General features: G+C 42.5%; 1 protein-coding gene across 3 annotated transcripts in view; it reads left to right on the forward strand.

The window, feature by feature from the left end:
* Positions 1 to 1295: 1295 nt before the first annotated feature.
* ITGB1 (integrin subunit beta 1) overlaps positions 1296 to 20276 on the forward strand; it is a 229203-nt gene continuing 210222 nt past the window's right edge. For 2 of the 3 annotated variants that reach the window (XM_029588582.1, XM_029588585.1), the window contains exon 1: positions 1296 to 1425. The gene's annotated coding sequence lies outside the window, so the exon portion shown is untranslated. The remainder of the gene's footprint in view (positions 1426 to 20276) is intronic. The other variant, XM_029588584.1, reaches the window with a different exon arrangement.

A 20276-nucleotide genomic window follows, 5' to 3' on the forward strand; every position in this document is an offset into this window, starting at 1 on the left:
AAATAAAAAATTCCCAGGTATGTAGAGTGAGGGATTTTTTAATATTCTTACTGGTTTTAAATATTGAGTGTTTTGAAATATTGGTATTTGGGAAATTATTTAAAATTTTTTAAAGAGTTTTTAAATTATCCAGTGTTCTGTTTGTCAGCTGTGTGGTAAATCGAGTGGTAGCAGCTTGAGGAAAGCCAGAGGAAAAATGGAGGCAGACTCAGGCTGTTCCTTAAGTGTGGTTTATTTATCGTGAAAACACACAAAAGTACAGTGCACAGCAAAACAAAATAACTTAGGAAGCTCACCTTGGTTTCAGGTATCTCATAATTAATAAAGGAAAATGCAAAGCAAAATAATCACTTGGAGGCAACTCACCGTGACTTCAGGCAAGTTCCCAACTTAAAGCTAACAGGTTTTAATAATGTCAGTCTCAACCAACTAAAAGTAGCAGGTCTTCGCATACTGTGGGACTCTCTGTTCCCTGGAGCCCATCTAACCCTTCTAGACCCTGAGGTCTTATACTCTGGTGAAGGATTCCTCCTTTCACCCAGGATTTCCTGCAGATCTCAACCTTAAGGCGGATCAGCTGTGCCCAGTCCTTTAAGGCAGGCTGTGGGAGTTTTTGGTACACTAATTCACATACCTTCCTGCTCAGCCCAGCCTTGCCAGAATTAGCATTTGCCTGTTCAAGGGACACCTCTCTTGATAGGAAATCCGCATTGGCATTCTCTCTTTATGCCCTCTGTTGGATCTCATTACTCTCGCGTTGGAGTCCATGTTCCTATTTATCCATGGGAGTGGTTAGTGGTCCATTATGAGCAAGAACTGTGGTCCCAGCAGTTAATAGCACAAGGGAAGATATGCTTCTGTTTGTTTTTAGACATTTTATGTATTCACTTCCAGGTCTCAAGGGCCACTGGGTGTCCAGGATATCCCTAATGAATGAGACAGATGCATATAGTTACAGCGGTATGCATAGAAATCTCTCCCGTGCATATTCAATAGGGATACCATAAAAAAAAACCTGACCGCTGTGCTGCCCTCGAGGAATGAAAACTAATGCTGCCAAGAACCCATTTAAATAAACTACACAGCTATCTGATGGAGCCTTCGAAACAGTCCACGTGGTCCCGGGCAGCAAGTTCAGTGAATCAAGCTTTATGACCAGCGATCGCAGGTCCTTGCTCAAATGAATCACTTAAACTTCTTCGTCAGGCTCCTAGGGTGTTTCCGGCTGCCCCACGCCGCAGCCGCTCTACTGCAGGGTCTACCCACAGAGAAGACAGCGCGCGGGGAGGGAGCGCTGTGACGTCACCGTACAGGAATGCGTTTCCTGCGGCGGAGGCGCGCACGGGCGTGAGCGCGAGATCCCATCCGCGAGGGGACGCGGTGCTTATGCCGCTCCGACCCACCCTGTCTCGTTTCCCGCTAGAGGTAAGACACGGGGCGCCAGCAGTCCCCCCCCCCAAACTCCTCAACCAGAAGGCGTTCTCGTACTGCGCCCCCTCCGCTCGATGCACGGGTTTCCTGGGTGCGGCCTTCTCCTTGGACTCCTTCGACCGCGGGACACGCCCGGGCTGGGGGGGAGCTCTTTCCCGGCCGCCTCGCGGCCTCTCCTCGCCCTTTTGTGTGGGGGCGAGGAAAGACCCTGGCCGGTCGAGCTTCGGGCTGTAACGGAGCGGCCGCAGAGCTCTCCGCCGCCGGCCCGGAGCGTTACGTTAGTGCGGGGAAGGGGCAGTATGGAGTGTTCCGGCAGCCCCGGGTGCGCCCTGCTCCGTGCAGTGAGCTGGAAAAAGCTTCCAGCTCACTGCAGATAACACAAAGGAAACCAGGCCCTGTGTGGGAATGAACTGGAGCAGGTGCGAATGTCTCATGTGTCTGTACAGCGCTGTGTATAGTTTAGTAGTAAGTAGCTTGATAGGGCTTGTGTAATGTTTCCTCGAGACTGACATGAATCCGCTAGTCCTGCCAGAAGGATTGACTTTGTCAGCGATAGGACTGAGGCTGCCGAAGCTCCAGAGGTCAGGACACTTTCTGGGCTTGCAGGTGAATTTTTAAGGGAGTTGGGTGTGTAAACGAAACATACTATTGTAGCAATTTTCAGAGCCCATTTATATGTGCAACGTGCCCTTAAGCAGGGTTAAGTGCCATATATTGTAGCATTTTTCAAAAGTTCCCACAAGTGCATTTACATGTGCAAAACCCACTTTTAGGCACGTAAATGCTTTTGAAAATCAAGCCCATAGTGCTGCAGTAGCCCTTTTCATATCACCCAAGGCAAAAATACATGTGGCCGCTTGTGGCTTGCAGATTGGGCTGCTTCAGGAAAAAGTTTGTTGTCAGGAGGAGACATCTTACAGTGTGACAATGTTAAGTCATATGAAGTATATTGTTACTCTTTCTTAGTTTATCAGAGCATTTGTAAGCAATAGCGAAAGGGCCCATGAAAAATGACAGGGTCATCTCCTGCTCTCGGGCGCTCTTCTTGTCTCAGTGGTATAAAGGCGGAGCATGTACTTTTCCTAGTGGGTAAAAGTGCACACTATTAAACTGCATGTATGCTTTTTTTTACCTGCCCAGAGACGGGGCAGTGATCCGAATATGTTTTACAGGTTTAAATGTGATCATCTGTGCAAAACATGTAGAATGTGCTGTCATTACATGTGCTGCGAGAAACACATTTTAGTTGTATTTTGTATTCAATTAAAATTAAGGGACAGTGTTTGGTACGTAAGATTTGTCATACTGGGTCAGACCAAAGGTCCATCAAGCCCAGTATTCTGTTTCTAACAGTGGCCAATCCAGTACCTGGCAGTATCCCAAGGGGTAGATAGAAGTGGATTTCTGCAACTCCACCTTAATAACTGTCTATGGACACTTCCTCCAGGAGCTTGTCCAAACCTTTTTTAAATGCAGCTACACTATCTTTCACCACATGTTCTGGCAACAGATTCCAGAGCTTAATTGTGTTGAGTAAAAAAAATGTTCTTATTGGTTTTAAATGTATCATTTAGTAACTTCATTGTATGTTTCCCTAGTCCAGTGATGGCGAAGGTCAGTCCTCGAGTGCCACAAACAAGCCAGGTTTTCAGGATAGCTACAATGAATATGCATGAGAGAGATTTGCATGCACTGCAAAGGGGATGAGGGATAGCTCAAATTAGGCCAGAATAAGTTGTGGCAGGGAAAGAGGGGTGAATGTAGCTAATGAATAGTTTGGGGAGCAGTGCATGAAATGAATATTGGGGGAAGAGATTGGTTTGAATGCTTGAAGGATAAGCAGTGCAAGAGTGAATGAATGCTTCAGAGTCAATGACGTGACAAGGGGTGAATGTTGTAAGAGTTGGGGTGGGGGAACAGCACAAGGAGGAGCTTTTGCTGTGGGGAAGATAGGTGACAGGGATTGAATATTGTTTCCCTCGCCATCTCCCAGAAGTCTGCCATGCAAATGGAATGGTCTTTTACCTTATTCCTCCCCAAGGTCCACACTGTCACCTGTTCTGGAACAGGTGTGAGGGGACCAGGATTTGGGTGGGGGAAATGGAGTGAGGGAGAGAGGGTTAGGATAGGGTAGTGTATAAGAGCCATGTGCGGGGAGTGGAGTGACCATGAGAGAACCAGTGATGGATACAAGGGGTTGAAAAAATGGGGAAAGGCAGTGGAGGAGTGTAAGAGCCAGTGGGGAGGGTATGTTTGCAAGAATGTCAGTGGTGGTCATTGCGAGAGGGTGAAAAATAGAAATGATGTCATGATGAGGCAGAGATGGTGTTAAGGGTGTGCTTGAAAGAGCCTGGGGTGTGGTGGGGTGGGGGGGGGGGGTGAAAGGTAAGGGGGGTTGAGGATGGCTGAGAGTCATAGGTTGTGAAAGTGGAAGGGAGGGCGAGAGGGGATGGGGAGCGTGATGGGGCAAGAGGGAAAAAGTTAGAGGAGTGATGGAAGTGGATGGGTGAAGCCATTGATGGTGATTGTATGGGAAAGGATTTGAGAGACATGTGGGGGAGGGGCAGTGTAAGAGGGGTGAGTGTGGGAGAGCCAGAAGTGATAATGGTGGATTATGTATGCGAGATTGCCAGAGAAGACACTGGAAGGGAAGGTCAAAGGGGGGGGGGGAGAAAGTAAGATGGGGTGGGAGCAGAGTAGTTACTGATAGTGGGTAGAGGTTGAAGAGAGGGGAAACGGAGTAGCACAAGTGGTGGGAAGGGAGGGTTAACATTGGAGCCCCTGTTGTTCAAGTGGGAACATAAGAACATAAGAAAATGCCATACTGGGTCAGACCAAGGGTCCATCAAGCCCAGCATCCTGTTTCCAACAGAGGCCAATCCAGGCCATAAGAACCTGTCAAGTACCCAAAAACTAAGTCTATTCCATGTAACCATTGCTAACGGCAGTGGCTATTCTCCAAGCGAACTCAATAGCAGGTAATGGACTTCTTCATGTTGGGCTGCTGAGAGAGAGACTTATAGGGAGAGGATGGGGCATTTGATGATCATTGGGTAGAGCCATGGGCAAGAGAGGAAGCTGCTAATTATGCACAGGTAGGCACAAGAGGGAATGACAGACTGGTAGGGATAGTGGAGGAATTAAGAGGGAGAATGGTAGGAGGATTGAGAGATTGGGGAAAGGATGAGATTGAGAGACTGGTGGGGACAGGGCGAGAGGATTGAGAGGGAGAAACTGATGGGAGAATTGAGACACTGGTAGGGAAAAAGTTGGAGGACTGAGACTTAAGGGATAGGGTGGCAGGATTGAGAGACTTATTTGTAGTATTTATATACCGTCATTTTGAAGTCAATTACAACAATTTACAACATAATATAAACATAACAGGTACATAAAATACATATGATATAATATAAAATAATCAAATGTAAAAAGTCAAAACAGGAATAAAATATAAATAAAAACATAAAGGAAAAATAATAAAAATACCTCGCTCATAACCTAAAATCAGAAGAAACATTCTGCAGGCCAGATTAAATAAGGAAGAACTGCGCTAGCCATTGCTTTCATAAGCTAGTTTTAAAAAGCCAGGTTTTCAATGCTTTTTTAAAAACAGAAAAGTCTCTTTCTATGCGTGTAGAATTAAGGCTTCAATTCTGTGGGCATAGAATTCCACAGTTTAGGACTGGCCACTGAAATAGATCTTGCCTCATTCAGATGTGCAGTGTGAAGTGAAGGAATTGTCAAAAGGCCTTTATTTACAGATCTTAAGTTCTGTTGAGTATGTAAATGAATGACTGACTTTATCCATTTAACCTTTTCATTATGGATTGATTTGTGTAATAATATACACAGGTATGTAAGAGGTACAAAACTTCAGCAATATCCAAATCACATAAAATGTCATGTTACTCTACTCATACTCATACTCATTCACTCATTAAAATCACATTAGCAGTAATAGGACAGGCACAAATATCCTTTTGTAATATGTGACATGTACATATCTAATCCCTGTGGCATAGTGCGCCACTTACAACCCTTACAGTGACAATTTATAGCTATCAGATAAACATGTTTTCTAACATAATACAAAAAAGGTTTTAATTCTTAATGTCATGCCATGAATGGCTTCTATCAACTTCACCTGTATGCTTGTTACATGGCTTTTGAAAGAGTGCTTCATCGCCAGGAAATTCGTTCATCATTGTAGTTTATTTATTTATTTATTTTTAATTTTTATATACCGAAGTTCTTGTAGGGACTACAAATCACTCCGGTTTACATAAAACGAAGAACTGCTCAACAGAGAGCGGAGCTTTACATGGAACCGTAGAACATATGGAACAGTATAACTGGTTGACAATTTAACATAATACTAAATAAAGTGATAATAGTTTAACTGGAAATAAATAAAGAAATATAATTTATATATAAGAAGTATAACTATTTAACGTAGCAATAAATATAAAAATAAGCAATGCCAAATAAATATATGAAATAAAGTGAATTTTTGAGTTTGGAAGCAGTTGAAGGTGGCGGGTGGAAAACAATTATAACTACCCCGGATGTACCGGTTGGTACGATGTGTAAAGCAGTTAAAAGGCGTCTAAAGATTTGCAGTCTTTTGTTTATTGCGGTGGGCCTGTTATAAGCAAATTGAAAAAAATGTATTGTGATAGTGAAATATTCCCCCTGGTGAAGCTGGTGACAGAGAAACAAGGGCCTCTTATAGAAGTAACACTAGAAGACAAGGTGATTGTATGGCCTAGATTTTGAAAGAGAAGATATACATCGGTGGGATTTAAATTGAAAAAGAGAACGAAGAAGAAAGGGTGATATGGGCATGTGAATAATTAAAGCTGTGTAACAGGCATACAGGTGAAGTTGATAGAAGATGGCGTTAAGAATTAAAACCTTTTGTATTATGTTAGAAAAAATGTTGTTTATCTGACAGCTATAAATTCACTGTAAGGGTTGTAAGTGGCGTACTATGCCACAGGGATTAGATATGTACATGTCACATATTACAAAAGGATATTTGTACCTGTTCTATTACTGTTAATGTGATTTTAATGAGTGAGTATGAATGTATAAGTAGTAGAGATGTGAACCGGAATCGGTTCGGATTCCGGTTCGGATTCACATTGTGGTGGTTTTTTTTTCGTCCGGCCTGATCGCGGTTTTGTTTATCGGCTGTGCCCGAGCCGATAAACAAAAAACCCACCCCGACCCTTTAAAACTAATCCTTTAGCTTCCCCCACCCTCCCGACCCCCCCCCCCCCCAAAAAAAACATTTTACAGGCACCTGGTGGTCCAGTGGGGGTCCCGGGAGCGATCTCCCGCTCTCGGGCCGTCGGCTGCCATGAATCAAAATGGCGCCGATGGCCCTTTGCCCTTACCATGTGACAGGGTATCCGTGCCATTGGCCGGCCCCTGTCACATTTGGCGCGGGCCATCCAGTGCTCCTACCATGTGACAGGGGCCGGCCAATGGCACGGATACCCTGTTACATGGTAAGGGCCATCTGCACCATTTTGATTAGTGGCAGCTGACGGCCCGGGAGCGGGAGATCGCTCCCGGGACCCCCACTGGACCACCAGGTACCTGTAAAATGTTTTTTTTTGGGGGGGGGGGGTCGGGAGGGTGGGGGAAGCTAAAGGATTAGTTTTAAAGGGTTGGGGTGGGTTTAGGGGTTATTTTTGTGTGCCGTTTTTCCCTCCCTCCCCCAAAATAAGAGAACCCCCACGACCAATATCGTGGGGTTTTCCTATCGTTCTGGGGGAGCCCCCGATTTCTGACGATTTTGAAGCACGAAACGGAAGTCGTCATGATTTAAAAGGGGTTTTAAATGTTTTAAAGTATGCAATTTATGATATCCATCTCTAATTCTAAGATTAATGTTCTGCTTCATGTTTAGGTCAGTATCAATCATTACGCCAAGATTTCGTTCATAATTAGATGACTCAATTTGTGTGGAACCATAATTAAAAACAATAGGCATGTTCAAAGAGACCTTTCTGTTAAGTAATAGAATTTCAGTTTTTTGGGTATTTAAAATTAGTTTCATATGGTTTAGAAGTTACTGGATAGCTGGCATCTATATCTCTCTAAACTTCAACATTTTTTTTTCTACTGATTTATTGATCGGAATCAGCAGTTGAAAGTCATCAGCATATATAAAGTAGGTGATCCCTAATCCTGACAATTTGCGGAATGGTAACATGTAGACATTGAAAAGAGTGGCAGACAGAGATGAGCCCTGGGGAACCCCAGACACAAGATCAACTTTATCGGATGACAAATTACCAATAATAACCTGAAATATTCAATCCTTTAAATATGAGGAAACCATTGAAGGGTCGTACCGCAAAGACCAATTTCGGTCAGTCTTTGAATAAATATCTTATGGTCAATGATATCAAAGGCAACTGACAAATCCAGTAAGATCGGGAAATAAGCTTGACCATTATCAAAACCTCATAGGATAGTATTGGTTAAGGCTAATAATAGAGATTCTGTGCTGAAGTGTTTCCTGAAGCCAAATTGTGTTGGATAAAGTATGTTTACTTCCAGGTAGTCTGCCAACTGCGCCTGGACTACTTTTTCAATAATTTTGGCAATAGAAGGCTAATTTAAGATTGGTCTATAGTTGTTTAGTAAATTTAGGTTGGAACATTTATTCTTGACAATGGGTCTCGCTGCAGCACATTTTAGTAGTTGGGGGCACCTTTCCTTCTGAAAAGGATAAATTAACGAGCAGTAGATAAGATGCACTACTCCCTTTTATAGACATCAACTAAATGAGTCAAAAAATTCACTACACACATACCAACCTTCTATAAACTTTTATTATTACAGCTTCATAGAACATATATAACCTAATAAAACTCAATCACTCCACAGTCACACCTTTAAAAACACGAATACCAAAAAGTTTGAAAAATCAATATAATGGTATATATATCAAAATTATAACATTTCTAAAGGTGTTTGAATCACATCACTTCAATATGTTCTTTACAAATACTGAAAAGGTGTTTAAAGTATAAATACAGTAATGTATACATCAAAATCATTCATAAATATGTTTAAATCACATCGTTCTTTTCACATTATACTATCATGTGCAAATCACACATACATTATACCATCATGTACAGACAACATATGAACTAAAATATGCTTCTTTTTCAAGTTGCTATTCCTTTTATAAAAACCAAATGAGTTTTCCTCTTATAAGCTATTAATCTCCAAGATCTAATGACATCTGAAGATGTAACTATTCACTCTTTATATAACTATCCGAGGATTTTGCTTCTCCAGCATTCCTATTCACTTGATAGCAAACTTTTTTTCTCAAACACTTATGCTAAATAAGTTCTTCTCTCAAACTTTAATTCCCAATAGCAGGCAGAAAGTTGTTCTCCAACTCATATGGTGGATAAAGATATAGATTTAACCTCTATATATGATTCCATTTCCAAGGATATATTCTCTGTCTTCTATTCCCAAACTTCTGTTTCCTACAAAGGACCCTCATTTCACTCATTCAAGCTTTCTTGAGGTAGGAGGAATAGCCTAGTGGTTAGAGCAGTGGACTATGAACCAGGAGACCAGAGTTCGAGTCCTGCTGTCGCTCCTTGTGACCTTGGGCAAGTCACTTTACCCTCCATTGCCTCAGGTACCAAAACTTAGAATGTAAGCCCTCTGGGGATAGAAAAATACCTACAGTACCTGAATGTAAACTGGTGTGATATCTCAATTGAGATCGAATGTCTGTATAATAAAATAAATAAATAATATTAACCAAAAACAGCTATTAAGATTATCAAAATCAAACCCATCAAATATATTAAATATAGAAAAAATAATTACCACGTTATCTAGTTCAGTGAACCAAAAATGGAATCGAACTCGAAATGATGCTCAATCTGCACGACTCCTATAACCACCTATGAAACTGTTAAAAAAAAACCCAAAAAAAAACCAAAATAAAGTTTTTTGACTGTCATTTAGTTGGTTTATGTAATTTCATATTTTGAGGGTCGAATGCAATTCTACCCACATTAATTTAATTTACCTATCTGGTTACCTACTCCCTTTAATGCCTTTATAGGTACTACATCATTAGGATGAGTTGTAGGATTCATTTTCTTTAGAATCGACTCAACTTCCAAAGAAAATACATCCTCGAAGCTTGACCACATAAGACTGTCATTGCTAATAGAGTTATCTTCTGGTCCTGTAAGGATGGAAGATTGGTTGCCAAGTTTAAAATTTTCTCTTTGAAAAAAGTTGTGAATTCATTGCATTTACTATCCGACATGGTATGATCTAGCCATTGGTTCCTTAAATTAGAAATTTTCAAATTTTGAACTAGGGAAAACAAAATGCTGGGGTTAAATTTAATGTTGTGGATTTTTTGGCATAGAAATCTTGCTTAGTATTATTAATCAGATTTCTATATTTGTTTAGTAGGGTCCTATATGTTCTCAAAGAGTGGTCCGAGGGGTATTTCTTCCAAGTTCTTTCCTTCCTCCTCAGCAGTCTTTTTAGCTATCTAATTTCATCGGTATAACAAGGGATATTAATTCTTCTTTTAGATTTTCTTATGGATAAGGGGGGGCTGAATTTATTTGCAAGCACAGTGCAAGAATCTGCCCAAGAATTGGCCGCTGTATCAATGTGATCAAAGTTAAAATTTTCAAGGACGTCTGGTAATAACTCTGCTAAATCTTCTTCCTTGATAGGCTTACAAAAAAAATAAGTCTGAGGTGGTTGGGATAAAGGAAGAAAAATTGAGACAAGGTTGCATGGATTAGTTTATGGTCTGACCATGGAATGGATTTGGTAGATGTAACTATATCCTTAACTAGGTGGTTATTGACAAAAATTAAATCGAATGTATGTCCTGCTTTATGAGAATGCTTATGATTAATCTGCTCCCAGCCCAATGCTGAGAGAGTATCTAGGAAATTCACAGGCTGAGGATCATGGTATAGCGTCGACATGAAGATTAAAATCACCTAGAATGCTAACTGGAACATCGTCAGGTTATTGGCTAAGAACTCAATTAATGGGAGCTGTTGTATTCCAGTAGGCCAGGGGGCAGTAAGCTAAACAAATCTGCAAGGAATTAGATTTAAATAGGCCTACTTAGAAAGGGGGACTAATTGAAAAATAAATATGGTTGTGGGACAGGATGAGAGTCTGGAGTGGGCAATCCCGCTATGGCTGGGGGGAGGGAGGGGTTGCAAGCAGATAGTCCTGACTCGGTTCCAGGGGTTTAGTTGCGTTCTATTATATTGTTGATGTAACGTTTTTTGTTTGCATTCTAATGAAAAATTTAATAAAGAAATGACCAAAAAACCCAACAACTTGTATGTGGCAGTATGTTTGTGTAATTTTCATGCTGGATTGGTTTAAAGGCGTCTCACCCTGGAAGGAATTCAGTTTTCAGTGTGACTACTATAGCAAGTAGAACAGTACATTGCTTGTACATGCCCAAGTTGTAGCAAAATTGTTGGTTAATGCAAGGGTAAGTGATTTGTAAGTGTGTAAATACCAAATTGGTCACACTGGCTGACAGATTTGGGGTTTTGTATGCATACAAATGGCAACCCCTAAAATTATCAGAAGTGCTATTTTATATTTTTATGTAAGCTCTCACACTGTGTCCAGAGAAGGGATCCATTGTCCCAATCTTGTTTCCCCTCTGCTTTTTCTGGGACCCAGGGAAGGAATCTACTCCCTACCCCCCCCCCCCCCCCCCGTGTATGATGTCTCTGGCCCCACCTCCTTCCTGTGACCTGGTAAGTGGTTATTCTTTTTCTGTCTCCTCTATCTTATCTTGCCAAGGATAGTATCCTAGGTCCCTGTGCCTACTCTTTTTATTCCTAAGGAGAGGAGCCAAGGTTCTGTCTCATTTGTTTGGGTCCTGGGCCCTTCTCTCATCTTTGGCTTGCTTTCATACACCAGGAAGGGGATACATGGCCCCATAATGACTTCCTGACAGAACAGTCTGTGTGCACCATGCACCCATTGTTACAGTGATCTCAGACTCTTTTTTTTCTCTTCCTTGTGATCATATGTCACTTTTTTCCCTAAAACTATTTTTGGACAAAACTTTGCCTTTCATACTTTCTGAAGATACTTCAACCACGTATAGGGCATCTTTATATAAACAACTTGCAAACTGCAAAAATTTGTAGCCATATGTCAAAATTGACTTACAAAATAGCACTTCCATTTATTTTATTTTTTTTTGTGGTGTGGGGGGGGGGGGTGCAACCAGCAGTTTTTGCCACTTCTTTTAGGCTTCTACCTCACGTGGAACTGGACCTGGGATTTAGTTTATTCACAACCACCTAGAGGTTTTTCCCAACCCGGGCGCAATGGACAGGCATGCTGTGGCTCAGGGCCCTGATCTGGAGGTGCTGCTAAATTCTGCTGTGGTCTAACTAACCCCTCTTTTGCCACCAATGATTTGAGAAGTGCCCCTCTATCCTGTGTTAAAGCATTGCCGAGAATAGAGTAGAGGAAGATGCTGGCTGCACCCTGGCCAGCAGCAGAGAGGTCCTGGTGCACTCCCATTCCAGTCTGGCTGGTAATGGGGGCTGTATATAGGATAATTCAGCTGCTCGTGATAAGTCTTTTTTTCATAGGTCAGTTTGGGATCCATTGCCAACAGCAGTTATATATCCCCCCTCCCTTTCCTCCAAGGTGTTGGGCACTCGGAAGCCTGGGACTGGCCTATATGACTCCTAGGAAGATTATAATATTGGAAGATGCCTGGAGTGTTGTCTTTTAGTGAACTGTTACCCAGTGGTGTGCTTTTTCTCAAGTTACTGCTACCAAGTAGAAGGCCATGAAGGGAGGCTTGGAGAATTCAGAAAGCAATTTGGCAAGATTGTTTCAAAAGTATCTTTGTTGCAGTGGGTCAGTTTGGCCCATAGGATAGTTTGGCTATATATTCTAAAATGGAAGCTTTGGGACATGCAGCTAAGAACCTGCCCTCCCCTCGATTTCTTTTTTTTCCCCAAAAAACCAGGATATCTTCCTAATTGTTTAAGGATATTTAAAGGAAGTGCTGAAAATTTCTAAATGGGGCTATAATTAGGATATCCAAGTTTCTATATTCCTGCAGGAGTATAGATTGAGAATTTGGAGGAGAGGACTTCAGAGTTTGGATGTGCAGGCGTTTTTAGAATGCTCACAGGATGAGATTGCAACTAGGGTGACCTTACTTGTTTCCTCGTGCTCATAGATGGACAAACACTTGGAAATGAAGTTGCATTTCAAGAATAAAAACATTTCCTTTTGTGGTCAAAAAGTGATGGGTGTTCCCTGATGTGGCATGGCAGTGCAGTTAAGGGGGGAGATTTTTCTTGAGAACAAGCCTCTGATACTTGCGGAGGAATCTTTATTTATTTTTTTTTTTTTTAAGTTCCCATGTAAGTAATCTGTTATCGGGGAAGACCTACTTTGATCCTTTTTAGGTGAAAAATTATATTAAAGACAAAGGCTGAGGTTTAGCTTTCTTTGGGTTCTTAGCTGGATTTAGGTTTATATTTAATGTACATGGTGGAGTTAGGATTGATTCTCTTTCTGTAAGACTTTCTCTTGACTTTGTCCCCCCCCCCTCCTTTGGATTATTTAGATTTATTCCATTTTTTTTGTTTCAATGGCTGTTTCCTATGGTTTACTTTCAAAATCTTTTTACAGTTTTGAAAAATAAGCATTCCTTTTCTCTTGCATACGTACATGGAATACTTTGCTGTGTTTTCTTGTGAAGTATGATTTATGTCCTAAACCACATTTTGAGACTACAATGGAATGTTAGCCACATTCTCTCAAATTCATTGTATTTCTACATAACCGCTATATACAGTGGTAACTTTCTTAAAAAAAAAAAAAAAAAAATTCAGCACCTAATAGAGATGTTGGCAGGTGTGGGGAGAGATGGTATGGTGGAATGGGGAAAAGATTCCGATGGTGCTCTTATGCAGTGGTTGTCAACCTTTTTTTCCGTTGTGACCCACTTGACAGATGATTTTCATGTGCGCCACACACTGCACACTAGAATCGGCTGAATTAAAAAATACTGTGTATTGGTGCTTTAAAAATGACACGAGAATTTTAACATTCTATTAATAGAATGTACTTTTTTACTGTAGATATTAGTTGATTCATAAGTGACTGCTACTATACAAGCACTTGAGTTTGATCTTGCACTATGTTTAGTGTCTGAGTAAAAGTGAAGGATATCACAATAACACTAAACATTCACTCAGGATCCCCAGAACATGAGTGCAACCCTTAAACTGAGCTGCCTTAGTTTTTAAGACTTGTGCATATGAACATATTTAAGTATTCACAAACTCTCGTGCACACAGATTTTAACATTAGTTTACTAATTCTTGCTCTCTTGGCGGACCCCATTCCCTGCTTCCACTGGTGCTCAATCCCTCTGCCCACTGGTCCTGAAACTCCAGGGTCTTTTCTTGCCTTGCTACCTTCCTCTTTTCCCAGTGACCCTCCTTCCCCCAGGTGGTCCTTGGCTAGTCAAATCTCACCTTACGTGCCTCCATGTTTCTCAAGCCCTTTGGTGGTGATAAAGTCCCAGCCCTGCAATAGAGAGGTAGAAGCCACTTTTACTTACTGTCCACAGCAGTGGCGGCTGGAAGCTGTCAGTCCCTGCGTGCTTTTCAGGACTGTAATTAGCCCACTTTCCTCTGCCTCACAGGACAATTGGGATATTAACCTACACTGCCCATTTCTTGCCTCCTGCAAGAGAGGGGGGCACACATGGATCCACACTTCCAGCAGCCTCTGCTTCACCTCCCTGGCTCTAATTGCAGCCTTGTACAGGAAGATAAATCTGGCAGTACTGTGGGAAATGAGAGAACAGGAAGCATTACTTTCAGGCCCAGTGGTGGAAGGAGAGCTTTGGAAGCATTACTTCTGGACCCAGCTGGGGAAGATAGTCTGTGTTCCATGGGCCCAGAAGAGAAGGACTCTGCCATGTCCTGCATTCAGGCAGGACAGCAAGCAGAAGCCAACAGTGCCCATCATTGATGGGTTAGTGGTGCATCAAAGGGACTGCATGGAGGGATGCCCCTTCAGCTACCTTTAGGGTGTGGAAGCAGACAGTGAAAAGGGTGTACACTTCATAAAATAAAGGTTTCTTGTAGATTTGTGGTATCATCTTGACCAGAATTTTGGAAAGCATTTTCAGACATCTGTTCTTCAAGATTATGCAAGGAGGAGCTTTCAGGCTCATAGATATGTAGGTAGCCCTGAAGATCGAAGACCCTTCAAAGAGTGATACCATTTTTCAGGAAATAAGGAAGCCATCAAGCTTTTCTGTTACATGAAGCCCTAAGACAGATGATTCTAGAGGTGAGCCACTCTACTTAAGGGAGGCTTAAGAGGAGTCAGGGTGATGGGAAAATTGTATCCTCCCCTTGTGAAAAAGAATCATCTATTGCAAATTCCAAGGGTGGATTCACTGGTGTTGGTAACCCATAAAATCAACATCCTGGGGAAGGGAGGAACAGCCCTAAAAGACCCTCTGGATAAGAAGAATGAAGTGATTCTAAAACAGGCCTTCTCCACATTGACCATTGCAATGTAGACCTTGGTTTGTGAAGGCTATGTAACTGACAGTCTTGCACTAGATACAGCAGTTGCCTGAAAGACAAGAAACTGTGTGTTTGAAGTCAGCTGTGTTCTTTGTGGCAGACAACATATGACCTTATTGGATTAGTCTCTAGAGCAGTTGCTTCCAGGGTGGCAGCACAAAGGCTTCTCTGGCTGCAGAACTAGGCAGCGGACTCTGGTGTTCAAGTCATGTCTCTGCAAGCTCCCCTTTAGGAGGGATTACTATTTGGAGAAGATTTAGAAAAGCCCCAAAGGCTCCCAGAAGGTAAAGCGCAGTCAGGCATGATGAGAAGACACTTCAAATACTTACAAAAGGGCAAATTATCTGGTAAGGCATAACCGCATATGGCATGGAGTAAAGCCCATGCCTTTTGAGGGACCTAAAGGTCAAGGGGAGACCTACCTGCAGTCGCAGAAAGTAGTCGCGCTCTGCAATGATATCCAGCGGGTCTCTTTTGACTGTAATACCAGTAGGCAGATGCTTGGCACAGTATTATGCAGAGTGGACCTGGATTACTATGGAACAGTGCTTCCTGGACACAAGGGGGGTAGGCAACAGAATACATCTTGCTGGTACCAAGTGCTTTTATGATCGCCCCCTGTCCATCTCAAATAAAAGGGAGACAGTAAGAGCCACCCTTCTAAAATTAAGGGACTTAGGGGGTCATAGTTCCAGTCCCTCCATAGGAAAGGGGACAGGGAACATACTCTAATTTGTAGTCCTAAAGGACAGCACCTTTCATCCCATTCTATTAGGGCTTCTCATCAAAGCCTCCTTCGCTTGTGTGTCTAACAGTTCCTGGGTCTACCCTTTGAACTTGTGACTGCCCCAAGGGCTTTTACCAAAGTCATGGTAGTTGTAGCAGCAGTTCTATCCAAGCAAGGGCTAACAGGTCATCCTTATCTAGATGATTGCTCATCAGATCAAGAACCACCCAAGAGAACTGGAAGGCATCAGCTATGGTAGTCCAGCTCCTAGAAAAGCTAGGTTGGATAGCAAACCATGCAAAGAGCAACCTAGAACCATCAGTCACTAGATTTCTTCGGGGTTATCTTCACATGGCATGCCCACAAAGGTCATCAGAATAATAGAATAACCCTTCCACACACTAGTGACTCGAGTATGGAATTATTTTCCACTATTTGGATTGACAGTCAACATAAGACTGGTCACATCGGCTAGACCACATATGTGCCCAGTACAGTTATCATTGCTGACACGCTGATTCCCCTGCTTCTCACAACTATGATCATTGCCTCAGAATTTCCACAGCGATGTCAAGAAGTCTGGAATGGTGGCTGAATCCCTCCATCCTAGTGAAAGGGGTAGGTCTATATGCGTTCAACTAGGCCGTTCTAACCACGGATGCCAGTATGTTCGGGTGGAGAGCACGTTGCTAGTGTCATCTGGCTCAAGGGAGTTGGTTGGAGGAGGAAACTACACTTTGTGGCCAGTAAACAGATTGGCAATAAGGGCCATCAGGCTAGCACTCCGGTACTTCTTATCATTGATCAAAGGAAAGGCAATCTGAATACTCTCTGATAATGCCACAGCAATAGCATAGGTGAACAAGCAAGGGGAGCACCTGAAGCCCTAGGGTCTGCAGAAGAAGCGAGTGGAATACTCAGCTGAGCAGAGAGGACCTTGCTCGTACTGTTGGCATTGCACTTTGCAGGAAAAGAAAATGTTTAAGCAGATTTTTCTCAGCAGCTATGGTCTGAACTCAGAAGAATGGAAGCTGAGTCAGGAGGCCTTCCATTTGATGGAAAAATTGGGACTTCTGGCCATGGACTTGATGGCAACCCAAGTGAATCCCAAAGTCAAGTTCTTCAGCTGATGGACAGAATTATAATCCAGTGGGTTAGATGCTTTAATCCAACTGTGGCAAAAGGGCATGCTCCTTTACGTTTTCCAACCTGGCCTCTGCTTCTTTAAGATGATATAGAGGATTGCTCCTCAGAAGTGATCCTGGTACCTTGCATTTTTATTTTATTTAGATTTTTATATTCCGCTTTTTGGCACTTCAGAGTGTACATCAAAGTGGATTACATTCAGGTACTATAGGTATTCTCTCTCCCCAAAGGGTTTATAATCTAATTTTGTACCTGAGGCAACTGAGGGTAAAGTTGACTTGCCCTAGGTCTTGGCTGAGCAGACTTAATAAGGATCTTAGCCGCCCCCCCCCCCCAACAAATCCCCAGAAAAACGTGATTTGCTATAGCTGGGGCCAATAAGAATGGAAAACTTATCTCCATTTTATCCTACAGCCTGGCTTTTGAAAGGGCATGTCTATTACGGAGATTCTATTTCTCAGCAGAGGTGACTACCATGCTGAAAGCACATGTAAGCTCAATGTCATTGGCCTGTATTCAAGTGTGGAGGCTATTTGAAGCTTTCTCCTGGGAGCATAAAATCTCATAAATTCTAGACTTGCAGAAGGGCCTGGACAAGAGTTTAGCACTCCATTCACTAAAGGTGCAAGTTGTTTATAACCTGCTAAAAGGGCACTATTAAAAGTACCTAAGTAGCCGCACACCTGGAAGTAGTGAGCTTTTTGAATTGGGTTAAGAGTATATAGACACTCTTCAGACTAGTGGTTCGTTTTTGTTTTTTTTAATTTTATTTTTAATCATTTTAAATTATACAGCAAGTCATCCAACTTACTTACAGAAAATGAAATGCATTATACATTCAGAAAAGAAAACAAATAGCAAGATATTACATCACCCTAATTACAGTATAATGCATTCCCCTATTAAAGAAACTTTATAGGGGGCAGAAAATAGGAAGATTAAACATGTAATGCAAGTATTGGCTTTACATAGATTAATGACCATCATTCAAAAATATGATCCTCATTTTACGGCTTTAACCCGGGGGTAACAATTACCCTCCTAGCATTTAGAAAAGAATTTAATTACTCGGGGTAAAAGAAAATGAAACTCTCCTTTGGGGATTTTACAACACACTTGCAAGGATATTTTAAAACTTAAGAAAAACCTAAAGCAAGCACTTGTGATCTCATTGTGAGGAATTCTCTTCTCCTGTCTTGGGTAACAGGAGCTAAATCAGGAAATGCACGAATCTGTGATTCCCCTAAATTGGAGATCCGCCGCTGCAATTTTTTCATTCGGCATGGCTTTCTCCTTCCCGCGCACCGCACTGCCGTTGCCGCTGGGCTATCAGCACGTTCAAGCCCAGCGGCAGCGGTGCCAAAAAAAAAAAAAAGCTGTGGCATCCGCGGCTGCCCTTTTCTTCTTCCCGCCCCCCCCCCCCCCCCTTTGAACCGGAACAGGAAGTGATGTGCGGGAAGAAAGAGCCGTGCCGCGTGAAAAAATTGCAGCGGCGACAGCAGGAACGGCCCTGAGCAGTCGAAGGAGCTGGTAATCAGGAAAGGAGACAGCAGCATGAGCCTCCCGCGGCCGATGGGTTTCTTCTTTCTTGGCCTGCGGGGGCTGGAGGAGGAAGCTGCTGCAGCTACTATTTGTGCTCGGGGGGGGGGGGGGGGGGAGTGGAAGTGAGAGAGAGAAGCAGCCAGCCAGCCTGTGTGTAAGTGAGAGAAGCAGCCAGCCAGTGTGTAAGTGAGAGAAGCAGCCAGCCAGTGTGTGAGAGAATGAATTTGATTGAGAGCATGTGTGTGATTGAGAGAAACTGGTCAGCGAGCTCGTGTGTGAGAGACAATGAAAGTGACTGCTCAGAGAGATGACTGATGTGTATGTGAGTGTGAGAGAGAGAAAAAGCATGGAAGTGAGAAATCTGGGTATGTGAGAAAGCATGGGAGTAAGAAGCCTGATTATGTGAGAGAGAGCATGGGAGCGGGAGGGCTGGCTGTGTGTGTGTGTGTGCGCGTGCATGAGAGAGAGACTGGTTGATAAGGTGACGGTGTGTGTGAGAGAAAGAGACTGGTGTGTGTGAATGTGAGAGAAAGAATGTGATTCAGGGGATGAGATGCCTGTGCACGTGGAGAGTGAGCATGGAAATCAGAGAGAGACTGGTGTGTGTGTGTGAGACAGAGAAAGTGATTATGAGAGTGAGAAGCCCGTATATGTACGGTAAGCAGAACATGGGAGTGGGAAGCCTGTGTGTGTGTATGGCATGAGAGAAACTGTTCAGGAAGGTGTCTGGTGTGTGTGTCAAAGACTGTTTGGGAAATGATTGGTGTGTGAGAGACAGAAACTGGTCATGGGGGCATGACTGGTATGGTGTGTGTGTGTGAGAGACATGGGCCCTAAGGAAGAGGAAGAGGAATAGGAGAGCTGCTGGAGGGGGTAAGGAAAGGTGGCTTTTTAAGTTTATTTTTCTTGATTGACTGCCATTTTAATTATTTAATATTATGTGATGTGTCTGCTTTTTTGAAATATTTTATTGGTGTTTGGAGAATGTTTAATAGTTTTTATGAGTTTTTAATTGTTGGATGTTGTTCTGTTCATAGCTGTTTTGAAACATTTATTCTGCTTATTAGTATAGTTTTACAATTATTTATGTGTGGGGATCTATAGCTGCTTGCTAGTTCTGTTTTCCTAATAAGAGGTATATTGGTTTTTTAGGGCCCTGATATACGGTATTTGTAGTGTTGCCTTTTCATAGATAGGGTTGCTCCTGTTTGAGTGTAAAATTATTTTTTTTCTTAAAAATATGTATAAAAAAGGGGGGGGGTCGTCTTATACGCCGGAAAATACGGTACTTTCTCTACAATAAAGACGGCTTCCATGGACTCCTCATCTTGAATAGATTGAAAGTTCTATGGAGCAGAGACTGTCTTAGATAGCACTGTGTAAAGTCTAGTAGCACTTTAGAAATGATTCATAGTGGTGGTGGTGGTAGTAGTAGGAATCGGATGTATGCTGAGCCATAGCACAGGAGGCGGCAGCAATTTTCTCTTGACCTGGGAAGAGAAGAGTCCCTTTGTGCTGCTTAAAACGTAGCTGTTTGGGCTAGCGCTTGCTTGAATGTTGGGCTAATTTTCATTTAGCTGGATTAGTTCTTAATTGCCTGTCTCGGTTTTTGTTTTATTTTAATTTTGGGGCTCAGTATTGGCAGTTATTAAATACCGAATATATATCTTCCCTGACACTCGGGTTGAGAATCACCGCTGTATTGCTGGGCCATGGAGAATGAGTGTGCCTGAAGAGATGGGTAAATGGAAGAAGTTGGGAGGAGAGTGCCTGCCTGGAGGGGA

This window comes from Rhinatrema bivittatum, chromosome 2 (assembly GCF_901001135.1).
Source record: "Rhinatrema bivittatum chromosome 2, aRhiBiv1.1, whole genome shotgun sequence".
Taxonomy (NCBI): Eukaryota; Metazoa; Chordata; class Amphibia; order Gymnophiona; family Rhinatrematidae; genus Rhinatrema; species Rhinatrema bivittatum.